This window comes from Coregonus lavaretus (assembly GCF_964263955.1).
Source record: "Coregonus lavaretus genome assembly, chromosome: 20".
Classification (NCBI taxonomy): domain Eukaryota; kingdom Metazoa; phylum Chordata; class Actinopteri; order Salmoniformes; family Salmonidae; genus Coregonus; species Coregonus lavaretus.
The window spans coordinates 21,924,113-21,934,408 of record NC_140007.1 but is presented as its reverse complement, the minus strand read 5'-3'; positions in this window follow the sequence as shown (position 1 = coordinate 21,934,408).

The following is a 10,296-nucleotide window of genomic DNA, read 5'->3' as shown; positions in this document are numbered from 1 at the left end:
AGGCATCTGGGCTGTCAGGAGTGATGGTTGGACTGAGACAGAGGGCAGGGTGTTGTGCACAGACCTGGGCTGTGGGCCTACATAGACCAGTCAGCTGTGGAGAATGCAGGTGACTGTGATCTCTGGTGTGGGAAAAAGTACAGGCAACCCAGAGCCAAAGAGCTTCTGGGTCTGGGAACTAAATGACAGGCCCGCTCAAAACCAGCCGCTTTATGTACGGTGCAAAGGTAAGATAGTGATCAAAGTAATTCAGTTGTATAAGACAAATAATTCCAAAGACTCTTACTGATAATGAAGGTGTGATCCTTGATTCTTCCCCCCACATATCATATTGGTTGATCGTCAAAATAAAAAATGACAACTTTAGTCATTAGTCCTATAGAAAAATATACAGTATACACAATGAGCCTTAGCCCACACTTGGCAGCCTTTGCACACACTAGCTATGAACACAGGGGCTATGTCCCAATTATCTCCCCTTCATTCCAAAGTGTTCACTCGCCTTCACTGATCTGAAAGGAAATGACTTGTATAAGAAATATGGTGAAAACTCCCACTAGACCATGCCTCCAACGATCCAATGCTTTTAGATTTGAGGGAAGTAGTGAACAAGTGCACACTTCAGGAGAAAGGATATATTATTGGGACACACACAATATTTGCTTGAATGTCTTCCCAAATAAACATTGTGGTATTTAAGTTGACAAGATAGGTGATAATACTGCTGAAGGACTGAAGCACCTATATATTATTACACCAATTTTACTGATAGATGATCTCAAGTTAAGCTTGGTAAGCCAAGGTAAGCCTCATAAATGCACTGGGCAGGTGAAATTAAATAACCTTTAATAATAATATGCCATTTAGCAGACGCTTTTATCCAAAGCAACTTACAGTCATGTGTGCATAAATTTTTACGTATGGGTGGTCCCGGGGATCGAACCCACTACCCTGGCGTTACAAGCGCCACGCTCTACCAATTTAACTGTGTGTGTTGAAGTGTGTGTTGCTAACTGGGATGACAGCCACTCCAAAATAGCATGTCAAGAGCAGGAGTGTAGCAACAGCATCTCAATGAAAGCAACCAACAGAAGAAGTCATGATGACACACATTTTGCCAGCTGCATAGGCTCCGAGTCCAAAACAACAAAGGGAAAGTGTCGTGGAGGACTGGTTTCTGTGTCCTGTGCAGGAAATAGTTAAATGTTAACTTTGAAGATGTTTGAAGAGATAACTTATAATTTTGTTAATACAGTAGTGAGTATGTTTCAAACACCATGACAGAAGTTGAGAGTATAGTAAGTGGTCTAACTTTTAATTTATTTTTCAGGTAGTGTGAAATTCAATTCAACTCAGAAGTGTGGAGGAAAAATGTAGATGCTTTATAGTGGCACCTGGGAGTCGGTACAGTGTATCAATTAAAATATTTTACATCAAGAGAAGCTACCCTCCTTTGCAAGTGACTAAGTGTGGCAGTCCACAAGAACACACACTGGATCAGACTGAACAGCCTGATGAAAAGAAGACATACCAAAGACAGCTCTCGAATGCACCACTGATAATGTCTTACAGCATTGTGTCCACCAGAAGACGTGGAAAGGCCAAACCTGGTGAAATCTATTGTGAAGGTACTGTGAAGGTACTGTAATAATCTACTTTAGTTGTTCAAAGTACTAATTTCCAATTTTTCATGTTGTAAGTAGCTATAGCTGGATGTGGGAGGTAACCTTTCCTCAAATCTTTCTATGCACTTCAAATAGTGTACTGTCTATGTCTTATAATACACTACATTACCAAAAGTATGTGGACACCTGCTCGTCGAACATCTCATTCCAAAATCATGGGCATTAATATGGAGTTGGTCCCCCCTTTGCTGCTATAACAGCCTCCACTCTTCTGTGAAGGCTTTCCACTAGATGTTGGAACATTGCTGCAGGGACTTGCTTCCAACTCAGCCACAAGAGCATTAGTGAGGTCGGGCACTGATGTTGGGTGATTAGGCCTGGCTCACAGTCGGCGTTCCAATTCATCCCAAAGGTGTTCGATGGGGTTGAGGTCAAGGCTCTGTGCAGGCCAGTCAAGTTCTTACACACCGATCTCAACAAACCATTTCTGTATGGACCTCGCTTTGTGCACAGGGGCATTGTCATGCTGAAACAAGAAAGGGCCTTCCCCAAACTGTTGCCACAAAGTTGGAAGCACAGAATCATCTAGAATGTCATTGTATGCTGTAGCATTAAGATTTCCCTTCACTGGAAATAAGGGGCCTAGCCTGAACCATGAAAAACAGCCCCAGACCATTATTCCTCCTCCACCAAACTTTACTGTTGGCACTATGCATTCAGGCAGGTAGCGTTCTCCTGGCATCTGCCAAACCTGGAGTTGTCCGTTGGACTGCCAGATGGTGAAGCCTAATTCATTACTCCAGAGAACGCGTTTCCACTGCTCCAGAGTCCAATGGCGGCGAGCTTTACACCACTTCAGCCGACGCTTGGCATTGCGCATGATGAACTTAGGCTTGTGTGCGGCTGCTCGGACATGGAAACCCATTTCATGAAGCTCCCAACGAACAGTTCTTGTGCTGACGTTGCTTCCAGAGGCAGTTTGGAACTCGGTAGTGAGTGTTACAACTGAGGACAGACGATTTCAGCACTCGGCGGTCCCTTTCTGTGAGCTTGTGTGGCCTACCACTTCGAGGCTGAGACATTGTTGCTCCTAGATGTTTCCACTTCACAATAACAGCACCTACAGTTGACCAGGGCAGCTCTAGCAGGGCAGAAATTTGACGAACTGACTTGTTGGAAACGTGGCATCCTATGACAGTGCCACGTTGAAAGTCACTGAGCTCTTTGGTAAGGCCATTCTACTGCCAATGTTTGTCTATGGAGATTGCATGGCCATGTGCTCGATTTTATACACCTGTCAGCAACGGGTGTGACTGAAATAGCCGAATCCACTAATTTGAAGGGGTGTCCACATACTTTTGTATGTATAGTGTATTTCTACGGTTATCCAGTCCAACAGCCCATTACTCAGATCCCCATCAACTTTATTGTTCGTCTGTGCCTTGGGGCGTTGTCTCTGGTCATTGCAGCTCATGGTCGTTGCTCTCTTTCTCTTCCTGCGAGGTCGATTTGTAACCAGGGTCAAGTGTAAGTGCACTTATGTCATTTCAACACCTACAAATAATACTGTAGGTATTTACCAACTAAAGTCACTAAAGTACAATAGCTATGTCGAAGGAAACCTTTGTAAACATTTGCAATTATCTGTGTCTATGTCGCAACAGCTTTAAAAAATATATATAATATGAAAGTACCCTAAAGTGTTATACCCTGTAGATCTTAAACACATGACAAATGCGTCTGTACAATTGAGTTGCCACCAGAGGGCAGTCAGTGAACACTTTGACAGCGTAGTCTAAAATAGTAGCATCATGTGGCATTGAATGAAATGTTATGTAATATGTGAAAACAAAAACTCAAATGCATTGACATATGTTTTCTTAATATGTATGCATTCGAGAGACACTGAGAAGGTTTTGAGTAGAGTCATATTTTTGATCCAGCAAGATTCTCAGTGAGAAATGAGTCTGCTTTTGAGAGTGGAGACTTTGAGGATGTTGAGACCAATGGAAATGAAATGTTCAGACCAATAGAAATGAGACTTGAAACGACATGGTGAGTTCAATCCTTTTTTGTTAAAACAACACCACAAACATGCATGTCATTAAAATGATCAGAATTTTCATTAAGAAAACTCAATACATATAAATTAAACATGATATAGTATTTATATTCACTGCTTAGTGTAGCAGAGAGAGAACCCTGTCAAAAGATAGATGACAAATAAAATAAAATAAAATATTATTTGTCACATACACGTGTTTAGCAGATGTTATAGCGGGTGTAGCGAAATGCTTGTGCTTCTAGCTCCGACAGTGCAGTAATATCTAACAATTTCACAACATATACCCAATACACACAAAACTAGTAAGGAATGGGATTTAAGAATATATACATATATGGACAAGCAATGACAGAGCGGCATGGACTAAGATAAAGTAGAATATTATAGAATAGAATACAGTATATACATATGAGATGAGTAATGCAAGATATGTAAACATTATTAAAGTCACTAGTGTTCCAGAAAGGATTACTTTTGTAATGATAAGAAGTGAAGTATTGTTGGTGCAGTGCTCTCTTTTTTAAAACGTATTTTCTGACTTTATTGAACAGATAGAGTATGACAGTGGGGAAAGATAAAGAGAGGTTGTGTCAAAGGGCAGTAGGCTGGAGGCTGCGGCATTAACGCTAGACCAGCCCGGCCACTGTGCAGTGCAGTCTTGCTATACTGTACCATCACATCGTTCTCTGTATCGTCGTTCCAACAGGATCAGAGAGTGGTGGAGACAAGGAAAATTGCAGGCGAAGTGGTGTGTCTTCCCTGTCCTACGATGACATTGCTGAGGAGGAGAGCCTTCCAGCTCAACCCTTAACCAGTGGAAGATATGGAACCAGTAGCCGAGGCCCAGGAGCAGGAGCAGGAGCTGGGGCAGGAGCAGGAGCAGGAGCAGGAGCTGGGGCAGGAGCTGGGGCAGGAGCAGGAGCAGGAGCAGGAGCTGGGGCAGGAGCTGGGGCAGGAGCTGGGGCAGGAGCAGGAGCTGGAGCTGCTGCTAACCATGGTAAAAACACTGTAAAATAAATCCCCAGCTCAGATACATACATACAGTGTATACACAGTACATACATACATTAACGTGTTGTTTCTTTATGTGCTGCTCTGAACTAAATGTTTTGCTGGACACCTACGAGGTGGAGGAAGAGCCACAGGAGAGCTACGATGATGTGGTGTCGATGACCATGACAGCTGAGGAGACCAGAGAGGAGGTTGCAGAGGCCCTTGAGAGACCCAAACCCAAGGACCTGGAGATCCATGATGATGAGGAGGATTACCTGGAACCTGATGGATAGGGGTGAGCAACATGGAGGCTTGACATGATCTGTTGTCAAACAGAAGTATGAGAGGGTGATTATGGTGTTTTGATTACGTTTTTATATTGGCACTTTGCATCGTTCTCATACATGAGAGAAATAAACGTTTTTCGTATGTAGTAATTAGCTAGTCATTTGGCACTTTTTTCATGTCATGTAAAATTTGTATGGTATGGTTAAAAAATAAAAATATAGATCAAACATGTTAACGCATCAAATTATTTTGAATATTTTATATTTATTAAACTTGCCATTTCAAATGTCTTGTGAAGGATATCAAAGAAACCCAATCTCTTTTTAGGATCCCAAAGTTGGCGTCAAAAATCTGAGTACCTGCATAAGAACCTCACGTTCCATTTTCATCGGTCCACATATAATATCGCTGTGTCTTTTTCATATATGAAGATACAATTATTTGAATTACTTGACTTTTTTTGTCTCTAACATTTTATATTGTTTCAAATGTTTTGATTAGTTTGACATGTTTTGATTCGTTTGTTGTGCCATGGCCTGTAAAGCAGAAATGATTGACACAGAACAGAATCAATAGTGTCTGTCTCACAACAACACATGTATTAATGAAACATGATCTTGCTATGTGGTAGTTTCTTCCATAAGGAACAGCATGTGAAATTATCAATTGCTTTTTATGCGTCAAAGCTCATAGCCAACAGCTGTTTTTCAATTACTTTTATCGTACATTGTTTTACTACTTTTAGCATTTATAAATGTAAAATTTGAAACATTTTTATTTGTAATTGCAAATAATGATGTTGTTTTTGTTCTTCTCTTCAACTTCTCAGTATTTATGTGTTTATGAAAGTTATTATTCAGATTTTACACCAATAATCATTTCAATGTTAGATTTCTTTCCTTTTGAATTTATTAGATTTTAAGGCTTAGAAAATATGAAAGTAGTTGTTCACGGGGTTTATCTCATAGCTATATATTTTCTTTGTTTAAACATGTTTGTTTAGTGTTTTGTTTTCTCTATGAAATCATGTTTGAGATTTGGTGATTGGAATTTTAAGAATATTGTCAATGGGGGGAAAATAAAACATTCAGTGTAAAATAGAAAACTAACTTAAATTTGAAAAATAAAACAAAGTTGAGATGATGATGAGAGGTATAAAATGAATTCCAATTAAGAATACTTCCACTGATTATTTGATGTACAGTGTCAGATTTTTTAAATTATGTAATTTACTTTTGAAGAAAATGAAAATGCTTTAATAATGTACTGTGCTGTCAGTAATGTTTTTTGAGAGGATACTGAATTATTGGCTTTATTGATGCTGTCATGTTTATAAAACATTTTACATTATGAAATGATTCAAATGATGGTAATATTTTTTTAAAATAATGGTCTGCATATTTTGAAGGTTTACAATGCCTAACAATATGAACATTTAGAGAAGGGATACACAGTATGTAAGTGTTAAAGGCCCAGTGCAATCAAAAACGTGATTTTCCTGTGTTTTATACATATTTTCACACTATGAGTTTGGAGCAATACCGTGAAATTGTGAAAATGATGATAATGCCCTTTTAGTGTAAGAGCTGTCTGAAATTTCAGCCTGTTTTGGTGGGATGGAGTTTTGACCAGCCTGGTGACATCATTATACAACGGGTGGGTCCAATCCTGGATGCTGATTGGTTAAAACCGCATTCAGCCTGTGTCTGTTCCACAAGTTACCACTGGCTAAATCTATGACGTTGAAATGCCTATTTACTCTGTTCCATCTGACTGCGCAATCCATTGTCTCATCAGCTCAGCCAGGCAATTTATATGCTAGATCTACACTATGAAAAGCATCTAGACATTATCACCCATTTCTTTTAGACTAGCATTTAGTTTTCAACAGCGGAGATTTGTAATAACCTTGCTGTCGCTCCGACATTTGCAACATTGTTTCAATATTGAAATTCAATCTCCAGCTGTCCTATGTGGTAATAAACGTGTCGGAAGTCGAAATGAGACAGACAGGCTGGCAGCTTTTCTCAGACAGTCGAAATCATGAATCAGCATCATTTGTATAGATATATACAAAGAAATGTCAATAGAAAACACGAAATGCAGCTAGTTTGCTGTCATTCCAACTTCAATTTGAAGTGATTGTGTTAGCTGTGTAGTTGGTTATCTCTTCTGAACAGTGGCCTGGCGAGAGAGCAAATGTTCTATGCCAGGCGAAATTGCACATCATTAGCTCATTGTTATGGATGTATCCCAAAAAAATCACTAGAAAACAGCCTAAACAAATGCAAATGCAGCTACTTTGATGTTATTCTGGCTTCACTGTTTGATGTCACTGTTTTATCCACAGTTTTCTACCTAGCAAAGAAGGGTTAAGAACATTTGGACGACTGGGTTGCGTCCATAGATTCAGAACCAATAGAACGAATGACCAGCCGGCTTGGGTAGCAACCCTAGATTTGTGTCGGGACTATATCTTGTGGCAGGAGGAAATAGTATGAATAAATAACGTTTTTAATGAAAAAATCTACTTAGTCTCGGGCAACACCCGTGCCAATCTATCCTCCAAACACCGGCTTCTCGATCATTATCACTTAAATAAGATAGAGTTCCAAACCCCTCTGCCAATAACAACTGGTTTTGAGTTTTCCCCTCCCCACTCAGACCACTCCCAGACAATCCGAGCAAAATTCTTGCTTGAGAAATTGCTCTTTGCTAAGAAGCTATTTTTGTTTCTTTTAGAATCTTAATTGAAAACAATCACAGTAAGGTACTTAATTGTTACCCCAGAAATAATTTAATATTGAGATAAAAACGGCTGCATTGGACCTTTAACAATACTGTGAAAAAGAACAATAAATGAATCTGTGTTAGACTGTTATATTGTTGTCTACTGTGCACACTGACTGCAAACAGGATCAGTTGCTCGAGACCCAGGAGATTGCTTTCGTGTTGTGTATTAAACTGTATGTTTTTAAACATCTATAGTTTGATATTCAGCATAAAAGCCATTTACCATCACATCACATTCTCTCAGGCAAACTAAAATAATTCTGTGACACAGCCTGTTACACCTACAAAAAATATTCCCATGACCAACTATGCTGTTTCTTATGAGAAGACTGATATAATGTCCCTTTACGGGAGAAACATACAGTACAGCAGCATCCCGTGACCATGAGTGTCAACCTTCAGAGAACTTTATGTGTTGCCAGGAGTTATTCAGGTCCCAGGACTGAGGATATACCCAGCGGGACTAATTTGTAAGTGGTGGTCCTAGTGTTATATGTAAACATTACACCCAGCCTCCCACTCTACTAGGGGGCTCTTGTAAGGGTAGGGACGCAGGATTAAAAAGGCTGCAGGGATGGAAACGTAAATAGAACAGAGAACATACCAATATTTAAGAGAGGGGATAAAATGTTCACTCTGGGCTTGATTTTGTCTCCATACTGCAAAGAGGAATTTCTCTTACAGCAATCCCTGTTACCTATGTATCTTGGCATGGATTTCAATTTGACTTTGCTTTTTTGATTGCATAAGCATGCTCTTAAATATACCGACAGTGTGTTCGGTATCTCTTTACATTGAATGTTTTGTCTAACAGCACTGAGGCCATAGTCATGATAAAATGGTTTATCACTTTTTGGGGGGATTAGAGTAAATTTTGAGTCTGGAAGTGAATTTAATAATAAGTGTGAATTTTATAATAAAAGTGAATTGAATAATTAAACTTAAGACTAAAACTATTTTAAAACTATTTATTTTCCTGTATTTGATTACAATTAATCTTTTGACTTGATAGCTAAATTAAAATGCAATTAACCTTGCTAATATTATTGCTGTTATTTTCCCCTATCAGTGTTTTTTACTTTACATTTCTAGAACTACTGCGGCACTGTCAACCACCTAACCTTGGAACCTTGGACAAATGTTCATAACCTCATCTACTAGATATTCAAAACAACAGCTCTGACATCACTAGCCTGCCATGGCCATTTGCTGTGGTTTTCACAGATAGCTTTGTTTGCTGTGGATCGAGGTTGGTGGAGCGAACTACTGTGAAATCCCAATGTTTCTTTACCTCATCACACTCGTGCCTTTTGATTGGTGTAATGGGGCAGCCTGTGGCTGTGAGAAAGGCCTAGTCGTGGTGATTTTCCATAACAGCGGAGATGTATTAATAGGTATTGCTCCCCACTGGATGGTTCTATTAAGATGGCCCTATCTTCCCTATCTTGGCCTGCTGGTGTTACTGTACATGTAAAGCATCTGTTGGACTGAATGCTCAGTGGGACCCTGGAGAATGATGTAATTCCAATGGGCAACACATGACATCTTAATGCAAGCTCTCCTTTGTTTCCACACACACATGGCAGTAACAAATCATATGACAGACAGACTTCTACCATAGCCACATATGAGCTTGATAATGACATTAGAGTAATAATCATACAAAATGGTTGCCATTTTCTAGGATTTTGCCCTACTCATCCAAACATGCATCATATGAGATACTGTTTACTAACTAATTAGGTGAATCTATGAATATTTCAGTGATGGGTATTCAGATATCAATTTATGAAGTATTACAGTAAGGAGATAAATTGGGGCCATGCGATAGACTAGCGTTCTGTCCAGGGGTTGTACTTGTACATCAGACTGCCTCGCGCTACAGAAACAGGAGAAAGGCTCCTGCACCAATGAGCCGTTCCAGCTCGCACAAGCCAAGGCTCGAGCAAGGCTACTTACTTACAGTAATGTCTACACTACATTCCTGACAAGACTCCTCAATTGTTGCCTATTACAACTTTTGCTTGGTGCAATCATTGATCAGTGGCATGCTGTACAGTAAGTTGATATATGTTGCCTAATGGTTGAGGAATCTGCCAAAGTATTGGATGACCAAATCGTTTGTACTGTTATGTCGTGTTAAGATGACAAATGGAAAAGACTGGCTTAACAAGCTTTACATTTTTGCAACGCCTTGTCTCCATTACAATCCAATTAATATAGAGCATAAATGAGTTGGCTAGTCATTTTACATGATTACTTTTGTTCACACATGTTTTATATATGCTGTGTAGTACTACAAACATGACAACCATTTGGATAAGTTGTATCGGAACGCATATATGGACATAGTCTCATCAATACCAGATTAACCCCTATAACATTTGAGGGACCTGTCATTGATGAAAATACATGATTCATCTCTGTAGTTTCCTGGAAGTGACACCGCAATAACTTGTTTACCACAAAGATTCATGTTTTTGCATGTAATATACAGTGCATTCGGAAAGTATTCAGACCCCATGACTTTTC